Source organism: Excalfactoria chinensis, chromosome 19 (genome assembly GCF_039878825.1).
Source record: "Excalfactoria chinensis isolate bCotChi1 chromosome 19, bCotChi1.hap2, whole genome shotgun sequence".
Classification (NCBI taxonomy): domain Eukaryota; kingdom Metazoa; phylum Chordata; class Aves; order Galliformes; family Phasianidae; genus Excalfactoria; species Excalfactoria chinensis.
The window spans coordinates 4580956-4603483 of NC_092843.1; the positions used below are offsets into that span (position 1 = coordinate 4580956).

A 22528-nucleotide genomic window follows, 5' to 3' on the forward strand; every position below is an offset into this window, starting at 1 on the left:
TGATTCTTAGGTGATGAGCTCTGAGGGATAGTTTATAAATACGACATCGATTCACACAAGAAATGGAGCAATGAAGTTATAAAGGGAGAGATCCCTCCATATCTAAGTATGGCTGCTAACACGCTATTTACAACCAGTCTTAAGAGACAGAGCTTTTTAGCTTAAAACTCCTCAGTGGCTCCGCACCACATGCACCACGCAACGAGGAATAAGATGTGCTATAGCAGAATGCCTGGTTTGCTTTGAGTCTTGCTCAGGTTATTTTTATGTCATGAAAGAAGTATCTGCAGTTGTAAAAATATCGTGTATGGCACCACCTGCCAGGCTAATAACAGTAATTAGAAATGTAATAAACTGTTCACTGGCAAAGGAACAAATTGCCTTATCCTTTGAAAGTCACACTGGCCCAAGGCAATTCCTCACAGACACTGGCCACTGAAGTCACAAGAGATGGAAGGAAAAGCACGTGGTGAAAGAAAAGAGGAAAAAAGGGGGGGGAAAGGGGGGGAAAAGGGCAGAAATGAGGTGGGGGGGGAAATGGAAACAAAAGAGGAAAAAGGAGGAAAAGAGAGGAAAAATGGGGGAAAAAAGAGGAAGAAGGAGGGAAAATAAAAGAGGAAGAAGGAGGAAAAAGAAAGAGAAAAGAAAGAAAAAAGGGGAAAAAACAAGACTTAAAATTGATATTCAGGTAATTTTGAGTCCCAGCGGTGGGTTCTCATTTTATGGAGTAAACTGTTAAAAATGGGCTATTTTACTGGATTTTGAATGAAAACTTCACTTGTGATCCTTTCTTCACGTGCACTTTAATTCCTTTTGTCTTTTGTACAACACATTCCAAAACATACCGTGCACAGAATGGCCTTTATCCTGGGTTGCCAACTCTTGTGTCCCGCACATCTCACTTCCGAATCTAATTTAGATGCCAACAACCTGAGATCAATGTATTTCTTTATACTACTAAAGCAATCCCAGCATCGATGTGCTGTTAGGATTTTTACCTCCATTACCATTTGCCATTGGAACTCACCATCTAAATTCACATCTCTCACTCTCTAAGACAGAGTTTTAAAACCACTCCCAGCACTAAAAACGTGGCTTCCTATTTTCACGACCTCACTGCAATTTTGCCCTCACTTCCATGCAGGGAGCCTCACTTCTCAAAACACACCTTTAATTTCCACAATACAAAAGCCATCTATGAATGCAATCGTTGCTTCAACCCATGTCCTTCCCCATCCACCTCCTGGAGAATATGCAGGAGGAGGATGCCGGTTCCATGCTTACAAAGTAAGGAAGAGAAGAAAAGCGAGTCGTAAATGCTGCATAAGCACTTCTTTCTGAGGCTTCGGATGATTTCACAGCCCCATAAGTCATCTAGGAGGGGCCCATGCCAGGCAGCAGCCTGCTTTTGTTCTCTGCTTTGTACTGAGAAGGGAGGGACATCGCTGAGGTACAACACTTTGAGCATTTATATGATTCATTCTGTCTTTCATTGAATCATTTTCTCGTTTCTAAGATAATACCTCTGGGATGATTCCAATGGCTGTTTGCGGAAGCACCGGGCTTTGTGTTTTTCATTATTGTGTTTGAAGATAAAGGCTGAAGGATGGATTGCCCAAGAAAGATGTGAAAAGGTGTTGGATGGAGCATTCCCTACAGTCCAAGAACTCCATCTAGAATCATGGAATCATCCAGGTTGGAAAAGACCTCTTAGATCCTCAACCCATCCCTGCCCACAGCCCTCAGTGCCACGTGTGGTGTCTCCAGGGGTGTCTACTGGGACAACTTAAGGTCCCAAAGTCTGGGGAAGCACTAGAAGAGCGTGCATGTGTTGGCACCAACCACATATGGAGCACCATGTGTGGAACCTCCAAGCACGCTACAAGAAAGGAAGAAGACAGACCAGTCGTACTAGTTATTAGACATGGTTAAGGGGCTTAAAAACATAAAAAAAATAATAATAAAAGCCCTTCTGCCAAGCCAGTTATAAGGAGATAATCATGTGCTAGGCTAAGCCTCTGGCAGGAGTAAAGCACTGTTAGCTGTCTTCTAAGTAGCTAAATATTAATCATCCTGTTTAGCACCAATCATGTCGCTAACTGGCTGGAAACTTGGTTAAAGGTTGTGGCAGAGTAAAGGTGTGCTGCTTTGTTTTTAACTGCAATATTCCCGGACTTGTATAGAAAGTACTTTGAGCATGGCGAATACGAAAGCAATATCAACTTTTAGCAAATTCATTAGTTTTTCGACAGGAGCTCTGCAAGCTGAGAAGTACAGCGTGTTCCAAGTGCAACGTGAGAGATGCTCAGACAGCTCGAAACAGATTCTCTGCAGCAGTGGAGGTGCAAGGACACACCGTGTTTCATCTTGGGTTGCAGAATACGTCAGCAGCGCACACTGCTAATGTGGCTGCATCTGTGCCACGAGGCAGCATCCCGTGTCGTGCACAAACAAATGCTGCTCCTCAGCTCTGTCACAGCTCCAGGAAGGATGCTGCATGCACAGGGTAAGGTGTCAGCACGAAGAGCATAGCCTGAGAACTAAAAAGATGTGCTCTGTTTGGGATAGCTGTGGGTTATTCAGCATCTCACAGCTCAAAATAAATGGAGAATGAAAAGAGCAGGCAGCAAGCCTTAGGAGAGATAATATGAAGTAATGTGTGAGGGATCGTTTCGTTGCGTACGGCTCAGCACTAAGTGGCCAAACCTGAGTAATGTATTCAGAATCATGAATACGACAGGATTGGGGTTGGAAGACTCATGCAGTTCAAAGGCCTCACTTGGAGCTCTGCATGTTCTTGGAGCTCCCACAGTCCCTCAGGGCCTTAAAACCAGAATGCAACAGCATGCTCCTTTGAGTCTCATGTGGTCTGACCTTAGAGAGTTCTGCCTGGATAGAGGAGCTGGAGGTGCCTAAATGTACCAAGCAACTGAGTTTTCCTCTCCAATATCAGCATCAGGACTTTTCCAATCTTAATAATTCTATTATTCTATGATTCTACATTCTGGATTTTGACTGAGAATCCATTCATTAAATTACTGTTCTCCGGAAAATGATGTAAGGTGGACTTTCTCCTTATTATTGTCCCCCAAAGTCTCCCAGTAGCCTCTATGAGGTTAGAAACAGCCAGAAACAAAGCCATGAGACCAACCGAACAGTGACAGCCTGCCAACTCACAACTCAGCCAAGAGAACTTCCTCTCCTTCTCTTAACTTTGTACCAAAAAAAAAAAAGGAAGAAAATCACAAAAGGCACTTTCTGAAGTGTAATATCAACCAAAAAAGGGGGAAGTTGACAGAATGCCTCCAACTCTTTGCGAGGAGAGGAGAGGAGAGGAGAGGAGAGGAGAGGAGAGGAGAGGAGAGGAGAGGAGAGGAGAGGAGAGGAGAGGAGAGGAGAGGAGAGGAGAGGAGAGGAGAGGAGAGGAGAGGAGAGGAGAGGAGAGGAGAGGAGAGGAGAGGAGAGGAGAGGAGAGGAGAGGAGAGGGGTTTACAATACCTTATGGGACACTGATTTGGAGGCGTCAGACTTATCACATTCACAGTGATCATCTCCAAGGAGGAACAAACATTCAACCCTGAGGACAGGAGAAAGGACCTGGAGCCATGCCCTGAGCATGGCATACAGCACAGGATGCTTACAAAGAAGAAAGAGCTAAGCACAAGGAAGAGAACCAGGGACTGTCACTACCTTAGCCCAACATATCTGTGTCAACCTATTATCTCTCTCCTCTATTGACAGCTGCACACTTGTAGCATCCTTGTCAAAAAAGCGAAACAAGCCATACTGCTAGATGGCACAATGACTCTAACACACGTCTGGATCACCTACCTGAATTTCACCTGGAGCAGAAAGGCACCGAGTCAAGTCTAACACCACGTCTTGAGCTCATCTTCATCTCTAGAACAACAATACAATGATAGTTTTGTAGTGGCTGCCGCATTGCTACTCATGCTATGTATGTAGGCAGCACTCAATCACCCGTACGGAAGTGGTGTTTCACATATAATGATACTTCTTTGTATTTTAATTTAAGATTAAACAATTAACAGAAAGTTCTTCAGATGCCAACAGAAGGACGACTTGCGGGAGTGCCGGATTTGGAAGCTGTAATTCAGATCTACCTCCTCAGTGAATTTGATCCTTCAGTCTTTCAACTGAATATTTCAGCTCACTGCTCCCCTAATGTGTAGCAATGACAGGGCAGAAGACAGATGTGTTTTGTCAAGAGACTCCAAATGGAAAGAGAGTGATACACTCTTAAATATATCGAACACTAAAATTGATGCCCGTGTGTGTTTCTAGATACTTGAAAACTCATTCGGGGTAAGCACATGTGGAATGATTTCATAGGGACAGAAAAGGAGCTGAAGTGTATGTAGGTTACAGCGAGGTGTGTATTCCCTAGGGATATCTCCGAAGATAAAAAGCAAGCCCTGACTACTATTTAAAGGCAGCACAGCAGACGGTTAAGTTACACCCAGGTGTGTCTTCCCTCGGGTGATCCCAAGGGAGAGATGCTGGGCCACTTTTCCTATTTAATGGTGGCAGAATAGCTGGTTAGATTACGTCTTAAGTCATCTTGTAACCTTATCATCCAAATGTTAGGATACAAAAATTGTAAGCCTACAAAGCTAGTTGTGATAACAAATACTGCAGCCATCACTGCATAATAAAATATAAACAATGTATTAAAAATAAGCAATTATCCCGCTGCTAAATGAAATAAGAATATTTTATCAAAGGAATGAATTTACGCTTTGGTTGGGCACCAAATGGAGTTCACAGGGAGAGCTCCTCACTGATGAACCTTCAGATCGACCAGATTATTCTTGCCAATTCTACATAGCAGGAGGGGTTTATAATGAGGTCAACAATGATTTTCCATGTATGGGACCCCAGGAACATTTTATGTTAAAATTGGTCAAGTTGGACGTGAAATGACCGCATATGCACAAGATGCCAAAATGTGGCATTCTAGGAAAAATACCATGCTGAATATTCACTCTCTAAGTGAGGAAACAAACACAGAAGCATGATCCTGAGCTCCAGTCCTCAACCTGGACACCTTACAAAAGCATCACATCGTGTCAGTTATGCAGACCGTCATTTCTTTTCACTTAAGCCCTCATGAAGGTGAACAGGAACCACTTCCCTCCAACGTCATTACCTCAAACTACAGGCAGATGTCACTGAATTGGTGCCACTGGGGTTGGACTTGATGATCCTCAGAGGTCCCATATCCAACCCCTGCAATTCTGTGGTCCTGTGACTTGCCTTTGAATATTTACTTTGTGATTTTGAGGGCTGCAATTTTATTCCCCGACCCAAAATGAAAGATCAGGAACGAAACTTACGTTCTACAGAATTATTTTCCCAGTTCAAATGAGAAACACATCAAAATAGAATTAGCGGGTGGGCTGTAGCCTGTATGTCCACAGAAGTGAGTGTTGGTCTACGTCTGCAGTACACACTGGGAAGAAATAGGAAAAATCCTTACCAGATATTGAAGTCCCCTTTCCTCTAGGTATTTCCTCTGATGGTTATCTGAGAAAAGAAGAGATAACGCTTGCTAGTCAGTGGTTCACTTTCATTTGGGATCTTATCTCTGCATGGTAATGGCCTTGTGACGCCAGCCCAAGTAGACTCACCCAACAAGTTGACGCTAAACCAGCTAACTTAGGTACCAGCACCTTAGCTGCTCCAGCCTGGGTTTCAAGGCAGGCTGCAAAACCCACTGTAGAAACTGGGTTAACAATCAGGCCATTAGCCTACTTTGGTTCTGTGCTGTTGCAGTCGGGAACTAAGCTGCTATTACAAAACCATTTCGGATCTGTCTATCTCAGGCATCAGAGTAAGAATTGTAAATTAAAGGCAGTGCAGAATTTGGGAATAGTTAAGTAAAGATGTTGAGTGAAGCCCTGACCATCTCAAAGCCTTTCCTTTAGACACATAACCTCAGAGACAGCCGATGTGAAAGCCCTTGGGAAAGGACAGGTCATTATCCAGCACTGCCTTTGAGATCCTACAGACAGGAAAGCACATCCACCAACAGTTGGTGCCCACCATCTCTACAAGACCCTGCAGATGCAGAGGACAAAGTCTTAATTTCTAATATCAAATGTTCCCAATAGATCTAATATCAAATGTTCCCAATACTAATAAAATCAAACTCAAAAATTCTTGATGGGGAATAATTCAACACAAGTAAACCTGTATTTTTTTCCATATTATTAGGGCATGGGGATACCACGGTAGGTCTTTTCTATCACAGATTTCTGTAATGTATTCTGCAACAGGAATCACAAAACTACATCATGACGAGCATGAAACGATCACGAATATAATTACGCCCTCCAGAGCAGAAAGCCTTTTTTTTTTTTTTATCAAAGTTTCAAGACCTTGTTCAGTATCTTACCATAATCATGGCAGATAAACATGGGTGTACCTATACAATAACCTGGGGGCCGCAAAGATGTTTCTTCTGTTTTGTGGAATGACGATAATTATATTTAGCACTCATTCAAGGCTTTTCATCTTCAAAGCACTTTACAAACATTAATTAATCCGCACAACACCCTATGAGGTAGGTAAGCATTATTACAGTAGGTGTGATCAGGTTAGTGTAGGGGACTGCAGAACATGCGTAAGCCAGGTAAGGGCAGCAGAAATACATATTCTTTCAATTGCACATTTAAACCTGAATATGAGTTTAAATGAGTCTCCTGAGCATAAAAAGACCAAACCTCTCCACATAAATATATATGTACACATACAGGCCCACACAAATGCATTCACACCTCCAGCTTAGTTCTATTTTTATGACTGTGCTGAAGCATTGGAGTTTTGGGAGGAGCATTACCTTGGGTATATTTGTCTCACAGTGTTCCTCTTATACTCAGATGGCATAAGGTGCTTTAGAATGGTTGGGTTGGAAGGGGCCTTAGCGATCACCTACTTCCAACCCTTTGCCACAGGCTGGGGTGACAACCAGTAGGTCACAGAATCATAGAATGGTTTGGGTTGGAAGGGACCTTAAAGATCATCCAGTTCCAACCTCAGCTGCCCAGGGTTAAACCTGGGTACCCTGTTGTGCAGCCACAGTTCCTTTCCACGGTGAGATTTTAGGCTGAACAAATACAAGAAACATTCCAATTTCTGGTAGACAAATGCTTTTTGGTAGGATGGCAAAATCCACACCAGGAAGGAGTGTTGTTAATAACCACAGACAGATCATAGGTTTGCATAGTTCATAATGCATAGGTGGGCATTATGAACCAAAAGTAAAGCAGAGAGGCTGAGAGGGAGCACACTCCTTCCAGACAGTTAGAGCGCAATACCTGCCCGACTCCTCTGAAGAATTACTGAGAGAACAAGGAAAAAAAAAACAAACCTGCAGCTTAGTCATATTTGTATTCTTATTAAATGCAGGCCTGCCCGAGGCGAACAAGAGCTGATATCATAATTATTGGCTCGCCCAGCCAGCTGCCTGCTCACCTGATGTCAGATCAGATCTCCGCAGCCTTCGGAGGCTCAGCACCGCTCAGCCTCTGCTCTCTCTGCAGAGCTGTTTGAATGACCTAATCCCGTCCCGGAGCAGCAGCACGCCGTTTTGCTTGGGTAAAAAGGTAAGAGGAAACCTCTGACAACTTCATACGGCTTTTTAGAACTCAGCCGTGGCGGCCAAACGGAAGGGGGAGCAGAGCTGGGTGCCTTGGCTCATCTATTTAATGGGGAGTCCCTGAGGCTGACTTGGAAGAACGTCAGGGTGAGGGAAGGGGAAGGTCAGCGCCTCCATCCCATAGTATTTATCAGCCGCCAGTGAGGAGCAGCAGGGAAGGAGCCAAGAAGCGCCAGGTAAGCTCGCAGATCCACTGCTATTTACTGGGAGAAATGACGGCTGTAGGTGGTTTCCCAAAGTATAAAAAGAGAATTGCTCTTCTTGTCGGGGTGTTACGCGGCTCGATGTCGGCTCCTCTCTGTTGTGTAGCTACTAAGAAAGCTGAAGTGTTTACCATGACTTGACCAAAAAGAAAAAGAAACTGAATAATAGACCAAACAAGGAAATCATTTCTGAGAGGAGTGGGAAGTCTCATAGGCTCATGGGGGATTTATTTCAAACTCTTGCAATGATAAATCACAAACTTGGAAAATTATATATTTTGAGTCTGAACTTTCTTTCAGTACGGATCCATTTTAAATATACGACCTTTTCCTTTCGTGCTTTATAGTGGTACCTAAAAGCTGCTTTTAGGCTTTTCCTCATATTAAAAGGTGACTGAACTGATATTCAGACTGAAGCTGGGATGCATTAACTGCAAAAACGCTTAAATCTGAGCACAGCAAATGGAAATCTGCTTGTAGGAAATCTATTTGATGGTTGGACCAGGTGATCTTAGATGTCTTCTCCAACCTGAACGATTCCATGGTTCCACACTGCTGTGTTTTCACTTGTTAGTTTTGGGCTGTTAGATTTCCAGAGAGAAAGGAAATGTTTGTGTTACAAACACGATAATTACCAAAGCTGTACGTAACAATGGGTCTCCGTTCACCCTTATTCCTCCTGCAAACTCACGAGGCATCAGATTAAATCTCATTTATTTATTGTTTCCTTATCTATTGATTATCTTATTTATAGATTTTATTCTATGCACTTCTCTGTTTGGTTTACCTGGTGTGTACGCTTCTAACTTGAATATCGCTAGGTTGAGCTGGATGACTTTTAGGCTAAAAATATATTAATTTTGCTTGTCATTAATTATAAGCATGGAAGAATAATAAGTATTTACATATCTGGAGCGCATATTTCTTAAGGAGCCAGGGAAGATGTGAGTTCTGCTAGCAGCCAATTGATGCTCTATCGATATACACAGCCACGCATTGCTTACCCCACACCCAGGTGAGGGGAGATGGACATAGTAGTGTTAATACAACTGCTAATGCTAATGGGGACTATACTGTGGTAATCTGAGCACAAATGCTGCCCCAAATGTTGACGCATAGTTGAGAAAGTAGCACAGATACTTGTATGGTATTGCCATATTCCCAGATAAATCTGGAGCCACGTGCTAGTTCGCAGTCAGCTGAGTGCTGGAGAGTAGATGGAAATGTCTCTACACCACTGTGATGGGTGCAATACAGGAACCTGCCAGGGGCACCTTAAGACACTGTATTACTGCAAAGCATTGGGGTGAAGGAGGAAAGCAAAGAAAGGGTGGCATCCACATGATGCCAAACAGCTCTTTCTCTTTTAGAACAACCAGCTGTGTAAGGGGATAATTAGAAAAGAAGAAAAAAAAGAGAGAGAGAATGTGCTACGTCCTCTTATAAAATAATAATAATAGTTATTATTATTACTTAGGATTCCTAGAAACTAAACAGTAACCACAAGAACTGAGTGAAGTTTTTAAACTGCAAAATGCAGAAATTTAACACAAGAGGTGGTGTGACTCAGAACTACTTTTGGTCATGGAATCGCTCCCATCACCTGGTTTTCACGGGCTTTTAAAGAACAAGGAGAGGGAGATGCAGCCTCCAAAACAATATTTCAAGTCCTTTATAAACTACTGACAACTGGTTCACCATAGAATCAAAAGGAGCCTTGCAGTAGAGTCCAGCTGGATTTGAAGCCAGAATCATAGAACCACAGAATCATTAGGGTTGGAAAAGACCTCTAAGATCATCAGATCCAATTGCCAACCCATGACCAGCACACCCACTCCCAGAACCATTAAGGTTGGAAAAGACCTCTAAGATCACTGAGTCCAACCACCAACCCATCAAAGCTCTGCAGTAATCCTTGCATTAAGATTTAAAAGGCGTAAAGATTAAAACCATCGTCATCATAAAAATAAATAGAATTTCCAAAAAGCCAATACGCATTTAGCCTTTAGAAGGCAGGGACTCAAAGCATTGAAGATATTTATATGCACTTCTCTGTCCTGCTCATAGACCAAACAATTAGAGATGCAAAATACTCCGTAACTCCTCATCCCATGCAGACATTTTGGAAGATGACTCTTTCTGTCCATTGGAAAGTGAAAGAAAAAAATGGTTGTTTTGAATGTGGCACTACTATTTGGTAGGTCAGTGTCCATAAACCATGGTTAAGTCAACGGAGGTAACTCACAAGCAGATAGGATTTACTGTTTGGATTTACTGTTTGTGGCCACGTCCTTAGTGTTACTCAGCCTGAGCTTTACAATTTGGGTCACACACACCTCTCCCTGCTCTCCTGCACCTCGAAAATCATTAGCTTGAAATACAAAGAGATTAATTATGGAGATAAAGCAGATTAAGTGAGAGGTACAAATAAAACCCTTCCCTTGTACATCTGTAAGCATGGCCAGTGCCGAATTTCTGAGACATTTCTCCACTCAGTTGAGATTTTAAAGCAAGGTGGCCACTCTCAAAAGCTACGCATGGCTGAAAACAGGTTGGAATACCACAGGTACAAAGAAATCACCACAAATGGCATCATTCTGTGCCATAGGAAGCAGTGCTGTGAGGTGCTGCTCCTTCATATGAGTCACCATTGAATCAATGCCCCAGCAAGGCCCTAACAACAGGATACTTGCTGACATTCAGGGCTAAAAGCAAAGTTCATTCTGTTTATCAAAGACACTGTGTCACTTTTCATAAGATGAGGGGGAGAATTAACCACTTTGCCATGTTTCAAACATAAATTCAAGTCGTGCCCTCGTAGCCACGCTCTTCTGCCTTTCCAACTGGCTCCTCAACACATAGACTTAACAACAGACCATATTTGTTGAGGGTTTTTTTTCCCCTTTAGATCAATGAAATAATGTACAACATAGGCAATTTTACACCCCTCCGGGTCACACATGGAATTCTAGCATTGCTTTCTTTGCCAGTGCCCAGAAAACTCAGCCAACTCACTGTTATGCAGTATGCCACACTCTTGCAAGCAACTTCTTCCCAAAGACCTGTAGGTCACTATTCTTTGCCTATATGACACTATTCTCCCATCAAATAAACACAAGAATCCAACTCAAAAGGTCCCATGATTCCACTCCAAGGAAGTGGGATAAAATACATTATTTGACTTCTAGAGTTGCGCACAGAGCAAAAACATCATAACCCATAAGATCACTGTGTGTATTTTACCCAAGTTTTCTGACATTTTCAAGTAAAACCTGCCTTCTTTGTGCCCTCCTAAGGCTAAGCAAGTGGTTAGTAAAGTCCTCCCTGCACAGCCCATACAAATCCCAACAGTGGCTTTTGAGGCTTAGTTAATACAGGTAAAATCACTTTAAGATGTTTGGATGAGACAGGGCTACTGCAATCCAGAGCATTATTATCTTTCTGTTGGCAAAGTGCTCAGAAATGAATGAAGCATATAGGGTGAGGTTCCATCAGAGTCATGTAATGAAGCTAAACATGCTGTCATTTTAACCCAATTTGTTTCCCTCTGTACTGCTGCCTCACCAGTTTGTTAGAGGCTCTCAAAGGAGCTCATCTAGTGTCAGCTTACAACTTCCACACCTAGCCAGTACTTTGCTCTTGGAATGGGTAGGTATCCCTGCCCTGCAAACTCCTAACTGCTGGTTCAACAGACCTGCCAGGACAGGTCCCTGCAACATTCCCCTCTGTGGGCAAATGGTAGGATGCCAGAAATATTAGACAGGAACCTGTTCTCCCAGGAATGTAAGTAATTCATAGAAGGAAATAATTTACTATTTTCCCAGCTGGAATAATTAAACAGCAAGGCCCTGTCCTCCCAAGCTGCAGAACAGAATAGCAAACCAGATGGGGGGGAAAAAGGAGCTGGAATGGACTGCAGTATAAATTCTCTTCCAGCCTTAATTCTGCACATCTTTCCTCACATGCCACATATTTGTGGCCTCCCACCATTCTCACACACTCCTACGGGCTCCACGTTGGAGTCCATCCATCACTTTGAAACACGGTGACCAAAACTAGACACCAACCTTCAACAGAGGCCTTACCAACACCACGAGGATCTATTTTCACAGCTCCCAAAGAATACTCCTCTGTTAGCACGCCTCTCTTTTTCATTACAGCACGGTGTGTCTGACAAGTTCAGCTTACAGCCCATTAAAACCTTGAGATATTTTTCCTGCTGCCTCGTCACTTGTTCTCACTCACTGCCTTCAGGTTTTATTATCTTGCCCAGATGTTGAACTTAGCTCTTACTGAGCTGCATTTTACTTTCTTCAGACCACTTTTCCTAACTCCTTTTGGAACTAAATGGTCTCCTTCCAATCCAAGCCATTCAATGATCCTCCTAACTACATATGCAAAGACCTCCATCTCCATGCCGTCTCCAAATCTGATTAGTGTTCCTGCCCAATCTATCATACAAGCCATTAGGGAAAACACCAGCATCAACCTCTTCTAGAAACCCAGCTGAAACACCCTTTCATTCCGACAGCGGCCAGCATCTAATCCTAACGCTGGTTTCCACTCAGCTTTACCTCCTCATAAAATCATTTGAGGAATAGACCCTTAAAGGTCATCTGGTCCATCTCCCATACAATGAACAGGGAACTCCTCTGCAATTAACTCACCACTAGGATTAATTCTAAAGTAATATTTCCGAATCCTTTCTTTTAGTTTTTCTGGGAATATAAGCTAAATCAGCTAGCTGTAATTCTCTCATGCTTTCTAGTTCCAAGACAGGTACTATTCTTACCTTCTTCCAATCTTCCTATATGGCACCAACGAGAGCTGTCTGCTGATTTTTCTCCATTTGCAAGAATGACACTAATTAACGTCCACTGAACTTGAGAACATCAAAGAGCCCCAGCCTTGTCCTCTGGGAGGTGAGAACAGATGTGTTCTTCCATGCATGAGATCAGAGGCAAAACACCATTAATATCCCAGAATTTCTCATACTCGGACTTGGCATTGCCCCGTTAGTTTTCCATTGTGCTTTAAGGTCACTAATTAATGCACGCCCTACTTTTCCACTCAGGAATGGTTTGGGGCTGCTTTTGTTTTGTTGGGCTGGGAAATGCAGAGAACACCTGAGGTCCCATGTGAGTTTGGGGGGTCAGCTTTGTGACACACAACTTCCATATAGCACAAGAAATACTGTTGTCAGACATCTTCGTAAGAACCTCTCAGAGCACGAGGGAAAATTACACACTCAGACAAAGGCCTTGAATGTTAGCCATTAATGCAAAGCACTCTGCGTGGGATAGCTTGTATATATTCCTCTACGCATTGGACATGGTGTTTGGCTCAAAGTAATGGTGCTCCTCACTGCTGTAAGCCTCCACAGAAATACTTATTTTTGGAAAGATATTAAATGAACAAAAGGAAAAGATTGGATACAGGTGGATGGAAGGTTTTCCCACGTATAAAGACAATGTTAAACTGAGAGATCTGTGAAAGAACAACGAAGCATTTAAGAGAAAATGGAAATGCACAAAATGGAAATATGCAAATATTGAGGGCAAGATGTACCAGCATTGAACTGCTTAAATTTAACTCCATGGACCATCCAATCTTGCCATCGTGTAATTCTGACTAATAGTCTACCATGGGACTATGATGCTCCCTTCAGCTTTCAGGAGCTCTAAGCATCATAGAATCACTGAATCAGAATCAACTTTTCACCCTGTAGCAGGACAACCAATGCAATAAACACACATTTTTAGCAAAGCAATAATTACAGTTCCTGTAAGCTCACTGTTTCAGCAGCACTGAGTTTCTCCACTGATGCACCAAAAATCACAGTGGAAGAAGTGGCAACAGTCAATATTAAACTTGAAAGCAAATGAGTAATTTACAGAAAATCAAACAAAGCTTGCCCATACGAGGAATTCCTTTGTACCAGTTTAACAAGGCAGATTTGATGATGCATTAGTGACATTTAAAGTTAAAAGGCATATGTTTGAACATAGGGCCCAAAAGGCCTTGACAGAATCAATCAGGCATGTGCTCTTTATTTCTTACCTGTTTTCCTGCTGTTACCCTTCGCTCTTGTTGACCCTACGGGGGAGCTGGACTAAAATCAGGGGATCATAGAATCATCGAGGTTGTAAAAGATCTTTCATACCCCCATAGACAACCCCAACCCACCCCACTAAGCCCAGTGACCTCCCAATGTCTTTTCCAATATCATCTTTCTCGGTGCTTCCCACTGGTGCCTTTGCTAACCAGATCTTGATATGAATTGGAAGCAACAGCCGTGGAAACAAAACCCCTCATAGTTCTGCTCCAAGACATGAAGGAAAAAACAGTCTTTGACCTGAAAGCATCATTCTGAGAACAGAGCTAACAATAAATTAAAACTATACCTCTGGTCTCGTCATGAATATTCTTCCCCAGCCTTAAAGCATTGGAAACAAACACCTATAAAAAAAAAGTTGCATTTGCATTATTTCTTATGTATAAGAAAACAATGTGTTTTTGTAGTATGCTCGGCTTTACATCTTTCTTTCATGTGGTAATCTCCTTAGATCAGTTAATTATGCTTTTATGTATCACTGAAATTCAATATTTTAAGGGGAGAAAGGAGCATAGTTTCAATCTCTTGATAACGAGCTGCTTCCCCCCCCCATAAGATTCCATTTCAATAATGCCATTAATTTTTCACACTAAGGAGAGAATGGACAAAATCAGTTTGAACGTACATAAGTCAATATACTTGCTTATGTGATGCTTCCTCAGTGAAACAGGGACTGCTGGAGTGGGTATGGGGTGGCGGTCAGTGGGAATGGGGGGTGGGTTGGGGATGGACTTGGGGATCTAAGAGGTCTTTTCCCACCTGAATGATTCTGTGATCCTGTAATTTAAATTATTTAGAAACAAAATTCTTTGCTGTAAGAGGTTTTAATTAATCACAACCGGAGTAAAAATAAAATAAGTATTAAAATATATATTTATAGCCTTTAGTTATCAGTAAAGTACATAGGCATATCCCCCCTATAAATCGGAGCGAGACAGCATACCTTGAAGGGATCAACTTAGATGGACAGCCACAAACAGAATTAGTGATTTGTTAGGAACAGTGGGAAGCAGACCCAGCTCTTAAATACGTGAATAGCTCTTGAAGGAGATCCTCTATTGCTTTAGATATCCTTTAAAATCTGAAATACACGAGCGAGGAAGAGTCTGCTGTCACGGTTTGCATTTCTTAGGTCAGCCACTGCATTTAAGCAACGTTGACATGAATAAGAAATAAGAGAACTGGTGAAAAACACTTAGTTTTGCTCTTCTTTTAGAGGAAAAACGAAGCTGAAAGGATGATGCTGAGACAGTTAAAATGCATGAAATGAAGAATTAAGGAAAATTAAGTTAAAGCCGTTCAGCTGTTCTTGATCCTTCTGCCATCAGCAGTAAGGAAGCAATGTTTATGAAACACAAACAGACTCCAGGAATAAATTAGAGACTGGGAGAACTGGTGGGTGTAGGGAATGAGTACTTAGAAAGTGGGGAAGGTGAAGGGGAAAAACAAACATTGGTTATTTGCAGTGAAGCAGAGAGAAGGTGGATTGGGTGAATGAACTTTGATACAGCTTTATCGGATTTGGCCATATTTGCAGTTTTAGGGACACTTATGGTGCTATTGTATCTCATGACTGCAAGCAGAGATGAATTTTGCTATGCTTGTTGTCTAAGAACTCCCCTTGTTTTCAGATATATATGTATGTTTAACCCTGTGGAACTATCTTTATACTTACGCTAACACGAGGCTTACAAAGAATTGCCAGAATCCCCCTTGGGAAGATTATCACCTCCATGATCCATTTCTTGCTTCATTCACTGTATCAGATTTGCTTTTCTTTCACCCTCCCACCTCGTTTTGCCTTCCTAAACTCAAGTCACTCATCTCTCCTGTTGTTCTCAGCAGTTATTCCTTCTTGGAGGATTAACATATTTGTATGTTACTCATTTTGCACAACAATGTCAGACCATATTTCTCCATGAGGCTCTTTAATCTCCATTTATACCCTCATTTATTCTTCAGTCTGTCTGTCTGTCTCTTGCTCCTTCAGGTATTCCAAAGAGGATGCTTTAAATTACAAAACTCAGCTCTCCACTTGATGCTAGGGTGTGAATGACTTTGTAATTTTCAGGGCAGGGAAGGAAGAGGGTGGGGATAGTCAGGCATTTGCCTTTTTATTTCTTCATTCTGAAGTCTCTCCCCTTTTTCCATAAGATATCCAGAAGGTACTTTTTATATCTATAGCATCTCTGGTAGGAGCTTACACAGCTACACACAGAGCGAGGAATTTCCTTCCTCCTTGGCTTATTTGATCATATGATCTTACAATCATTCAGGTTGGAAAAGACTTCTCAGGTCCCAAAGTCCAACCTCATATCCCACCCCACCATGCCCACTGACCATGAACCTCAGTGCCACATCCCCACAGCTCTAAAACACCTCCATGGACATGGATTCCCCCACTCCCTGGGCTGCTCTGCCACTGCAGCACCACTCTATGGGAGAAATGTTTCCTAATATCCAACCTGAACCTCCCCTGCTACAACCTGAGGTCATTACCTCTTGTGTTGGTGTACAGCTGTTGGTTCAGCAGAATGCCCTCAGTCCCTCCTCACCCTCTCCATGCTACCTATGATTTAAATTCTTTCATTCCTTCACTGTCACCAACCATCTCTCTCCAGGCCAAAGCCCACTCACTCTTTCCTCCCATGAAAGCAGGTCCAGGCCTTCATCAGATGTGCAGCCCTTCCCTCAATCTGTCCCATACAACCACCTCCTTTTTCCCCAATGTCTGCATTTGACTTAGCTTTTGTGACTCCTATTGAACTCAGTGATCCTTATGGGTCCTTTCCAAGTCAGGATAGCCTATAATTCTATTGACACCAAGCCAATGCTGTCATGGGACTCTCTATAACTCCTTTTTCTTTGCTTCTCTTTAGGTTTTCCTATAAAGTTGAGCACCGCTCATTGAATCTCATAAGATCTTTCTTCCTCCCACTTGATCATCTTAACTACTCGGAATAACAGTATCAACAGCAAATTTATCATCATGCTGCTCATCTCTTTTTCCACGTTCACATTAAACACATTAAACAGCAGCTGGATCTCACCTCCTTCTTTGGAGAAGCTGAACACTCACCATTATCTTTGGTTTTCCATCTTTAACCAATTATTTATCCACACAAAGACCTTTTCTGCTGGTGGATATTTAGGATATCAGTGGCAATGTAGAATTGGTGATGGAGCACCTTGCCAAAAGCTCTTTTTGGTAATATAAAGACATTACCAGCCAAATTTCCCTGATCCATGTGTATGCTGAGTTCTTAAAAGTACGCTCGTTAGCCACAATTTCCATTAACAAAAGCTAAATACATCATATTTACCCAAGTTTTCTCTATGTCTGCCTTTTAGAAGGAGGATTATGTAAGAGACTTTAAACTATACATCCTTCATGTCTACCAAAGACATCAGTTTAAAACTGTTTTGAAGCATATTTACTACTTCAGTTTGTGGAAGAGGTTCTTTCCACTTATTGCCGCTGTGGTTCCAATTAGCATAATGAGGGCATCGCTTATGGCTCCTTACATTTTGCTCAACTGGTAAAAAAAAAGGACATATACATGCACTGGTATAACTCTTTGTAATGATTCCTTTCCTCCATCTTTACTACTTTACATGGAGCATTTTCCATTCATGCCTAGGCATGGCTTGTCAGCAGAATACATCACTCCTAATCAGCTGTGCTACGAGCTGGCTGAATTAGTTACCTGTTGCTGAAAGACCTTTGATCTTAACAAGACAAAGCAGGAGATTGAGTCTTGAGTTGTTTCTTTTCTTCCCTTTCCAAAGGTTTCTCCAGAAACTAAATGCTTGAAACCATAGTAAAGATGTAAAACAGGTACAAAGCATAGCTTGCAACCAATTGAGTTCCATTCAACGTAAAACTAACAGAAACGAAGCACTCAGAACAGGTGGTAGCAGGTGAAATTCCTCCTTGTCTACAAGTAGAATCAGACATTTCCAAAGGAAAAAAAATAAATACCCTGGAAACTCTCCAAATGAGCAGCTTGGTTTTGCGCCTCTGGTGTTTCTCTTCCTAACACATCATTGCTCGGTGAATCAGTCAATGTTTTTGGGTTGTTGTTCTTTTTTTATGGGGGGTTGGTTTATTTCGGAGGTTGGTTTTTTTTTGGGGGGGGTTGTTGGGGGTTGGTCTTAACATCCTCAGCTTACGACTGTGCAAATAAGATTCCCAAATCCATTCCTCAGATCAAATAAAGGTAATTACAGAGCTTACTGTGGGCGATTCCCAGTGGGAGGGTGGGAGTGGCCACGGGTGGGGCTGCAAGGTGAATACTGTACATGCACAACAGAGAAAATGGGAATGTACCACACCCATCGTAAAACATGCTGCCACAGCCAGCAACAGAAACCATTAGGGTGGATCATCATACACACCTTCTCATAAAGACAGAAAGATGGCATGAGATCCCAGGATGAACTCTCAAGTCACAGGGAGATGAGCATGACTCACTGAGAGAGAAAAGGGACGTAAAATAAATTATGGGACTACTGGAGGAGCTGCGCCATTTGTTCCCTATTTTCCCCTATATCATGTTTCCAAATGGGATGAATGGGGTACAACACACGCATACAGCTCTAAAGCTATCAATAATTAAATCAGGAGAGCATCTTATTGCTAATCACGGTCACTTCACTAGCACACAAGAAGCAGAGAACAACGGGGCTACCACGTGTTGTCTGTTGTCTATGGAGTTCCCATCAGTTCCTGACCCGTTTTCCTTCTTGTGCAACTCGGTGGTACTCACATTTCTCAGAGCTTTATCCAATGTCATCTCTCAGCACTCATCTCTAAAATCAACCAGTTTGCATTTTGGTTAAAATATAAGGGTGAACTGTAGGAAAGAAGAAAAAGAAAAAAGCACTTCTTAAATAGAAAATATCGTGAATTGCCCGTGGACTGCTTGGAAACCAGAAAGTAGACCAGTCATATTAGAAGAGAAAAGGACCCACTGGAATATCATATCACATACTCACTGGAGTATCATAGATCACAGAATGGTTTAGGTTGTGGAAGGGCCCTTGAAGATCATCCAGTTCCAACACCATTGCTCCCCCTCCAACTCAGCCTCCCAGGGCTCCAACCCAGGCTGGCCTTGAGCACCTCCAGGGATGGAATATGGGGCATTCACCACCACTTCCAAAGGATCAGTAAAATGAAGAAAGCAACGTGACATGGACTTTCACTGCAGGGAGTGGAAAAAGAAAGGATAAATACTTAGAAGATGAGCTACAAAATGACAGGAGAAAAGGACACCGAAGGGGAAAAAAAAGATGGCCTTCTTGTACCTGTGCCACTCTTCAGATCCACTGCAGATCCACTTGCCCTGAATTCAGTTACACACTTGCTGTGTTCAGCCCACAAACACGCTTTGCCGTTATCTCATGCGCTAGTTTTACCTGCCAACCAAGTTGGTTATTCATGAAAGAATCACAGTTTCTGTATCATATTAACGACTTTAACTCTTGGAATCAAGTCTGACTTCATGCTTAGATGTCTAGTATAAAGCAATGAAATTTCATACTGCTCATTCAGGAAACAGCACAATCATTCATCCAGAAAATAGGATGGAGTATGCAAAGGATAGGGTTTAGGAAATACCAGAGTTGCAAGGCTGGTAGGGAGATCTAACATCTTTCTTTCATTAGGTTAACTGGTGTTGTTGGAAAGGTGTAGCTCCTATCATCAAGGAACAACATGTACCAGGAATAGAAGAAAGAAAGCAGTAAGAAACCAATGTGGTAAAACCACAGTGTGGTATCACAGTGGGTAGACTAAAGTTCTGCTCCTGAAAGTGTTTTCTGAAAGCAAAACAAGACTTAGTGACAATTCATAGCAGTCCCCAGCCATGACCCAGAACATTTGGTGTCAGTCTCTTGGGTATAAGCTCAGAAAGAATGTCTTGTGTTCGCTGTAAGCCATAAAAAGCTCTGATTCTCATCCATGGTGCCTTTTTTGCCCTAAGATCTCCCATAGAACGACTCCTGTACATATGGCAAGCTTGACTCAAAAAGTTTTTTGGCGCTTCTACAACACTGGGACATTATTGGGAAAGTGATACTGTTGGGAGCAGATTTTTATCTACAAACTTAAAAGCAGAATACAAAAGAAAAAAGAAATCCCAGGTAGTTTGTTCATTCTTGGGTTGGAACCCAACAGTGTGACTTGGAGAGGAGAGAGGTGATTTAGTGCTGCAAGGAGGGGGCAGAGAAGAGGAGATCACACAACCTGAATCAGGCACAGAGCAGCGAGCTGCCTCAGGCATGCATGCAGGATGAATTACAAATTGGGGAACATCCAAAGCTCACCTTCCTCTCATGAAAACTGATCTCAGCCCCAAGGGATGGAGGGGGCATTTACAGTAAGGTACAGCTTTGGAGCAGCTCTAATGAGTTACGCAGCCCAGCGCTGAGCTCTGGGGAAGTGCATCGTCGGCAAAACGCCTTCTGATGTCCAGAAACACACAAAAAGGGATTGTTTGAGCAATGGATGGGTGCCACAGGGCTCCAGTCATGCGGAGCTAATAGGTCAACTGCTCCCTCGCTTGTCCACACGCTCAGCTGAGGTTACAGTTTCTCACTAATTTCTCTTTTCTTTCCTTTTTTGAAGATAGTTATCCTAGAACAGGAGCCAGAACTGTCACGCAACATTTACAGCAGTGAAATGACATGGACTGGGAGAAGTAGCTCCAGCTACATCTGGGACAGTCACTTTCCTTTTTCCAAATCAAAGCATCATTGTTTTCTTTCACAAGTCCCACATCTTGGCAACCCACAGTTTCCTCAGGTTCTCTCTCCCAGTAACAGTTGCATGACTTGATTGCAAATGATTTATTGCAACCCCAACTACTGACAGCCTCCAATGACCACAGGTTCTTCTCTCTTATAGAAGGAAGTCAGTACGTGATCTGGAATCTCTTTCCAAAAACCCATAGTAACAATGCAGATCACCACTAAGTGCAGGTTATCAGCGTGACCTTGCACCAGGACAAGGCTACTTCCCATCTAATAACACTTTCACTATACAGAGAGATTCATTACAGCATTATAATGTCAGTGAGACTCCTCCTTTCCTATCAGCCTCCATGAGATGACAAAATAAAATTAATCAACAGAGCCTGGCAAAATACTTGGAGGGGGGACAATCAATTTGGTTTTCCTGGTCCACATTGTATTGACTCTCCAAACAGCTGTGACACGCTCTGTTTCTGACATGCCCAGTTCACCCTTTAGCCAATGCTTTTGCTCTGGTTCTAGTGGTAAACCTAATGGGAAGATGAAAAAAAAATCAGGCATGATTATTCTCTGCAATCAAAGCTTTTTGACTTTCTTATTCTGATACTTTCTCTGATCTGATTTCTCAAAACGAAGCTCTTCCCTTTTCTTCATCTGTGAGCATTTGTCCCAACATCCCTTGCAACAGAAAAACCATTAGGCAGGACTTGTAACTGCACAAAAGCTCTTAATGAAATTCTAATGCTCAAGACCACAAATTAGGCAGCGGGGTTGAAGAACTGCAGTAGAAAGGAGAGGTCAGATACAGCTTTATATAACCTGGAGATAAGTGGGAAAGCTGCATTAAGAGGACAGACTGCCTGGAACAATTACAAATATACACATGAACATATTTCCAAGTTGTCAGTTTTCCCACCTGCTCCTTTCAAGAGGAGTTTTATGTGTATCTCCTCATCAACCTCCAGTTCAGCTACTGGGGAATGGGGCCGGTGCCCAAAACACAGTGAACTTTAACTCACATCATTTCTTTCCTGTACACTCAAGGTCTTATACGTGATTTCCAAGCCCCATTGTACTTCATCCCCTTGGGCACTGCAGTCTAACTCATCATAAATACAGATTTCTCTTTGAACTGTAAAAGCAGAATAGATTTTCCACATTTTTAAGTGATATATCTTTGTTAGCCAAACCCGATAACCCCTTCAGTTATTTACCTAACAGCCACTTAAACACGTGGCGAAGACTTTATGAATTAACCCTTGAAGTACCTTTTTTCCCCCCCTGATTTACACCCCTGAAATCTGAGTTGCGCCATTGCAGCCTTACTGTAAATTTACAGTGAAAAAGGACTACAGAAATACCAATGGCGAACAAACTTCTAGAAGATTAAACTCATTCAACTTACTCTGCCAAACGTCATTAGATACAACTGAAATATCTGAAGAGCAAAGATTGAGAACTCGTTTAAATACCTGAGATTTAAATTGTGCAGAACGTGAGGCACCGATAACAGAAAACAAAGCAAAGTTATAAGTTGATGGTGCTCATCGGTCTTAAGTAATGATAGGAACAAAGCCCTTCGTTGTATGCAGTCCCACTAAAAGCAATGACAGTTAATTAATAGAGCAGTCTCTCAGTAAAGCAATATTGCTAAGTTTTCTCCAATCCAAAGCAATGCATTTTCATTAACTTATGAAAGGGAAGAATTCAGATTAGGAATACCTTTCCTATAGAACAGGTCATTGCCCAGCAGAACATCCAACACTGCGACGA

General features: G+C 42.3%; 1 long non-coding RNA gene across 1 annotated transcript; it reads right to left on the reverse strand.

Annotated features, from left to right (window-relative positions):
* Window positions 1–3831: 3831 nt before the first annotated feature.
* On the reverse strand, window positions 3832–14314 carry LOC140260675 (uncharacterized). Its single transcript, XR_011905601.1, has 3 exons — window positions 14289–14314; window positions 5501–5547; window positions 3832–3900 (listed from the first exon to the last, which is right to left on the reverse strand). It is a non-coding gene; the product is annotated as an uncharacterized lncRNA (long non-coding RNA).
* Window positions 14315–22528: the final 8214 nt, after the last annotated feature.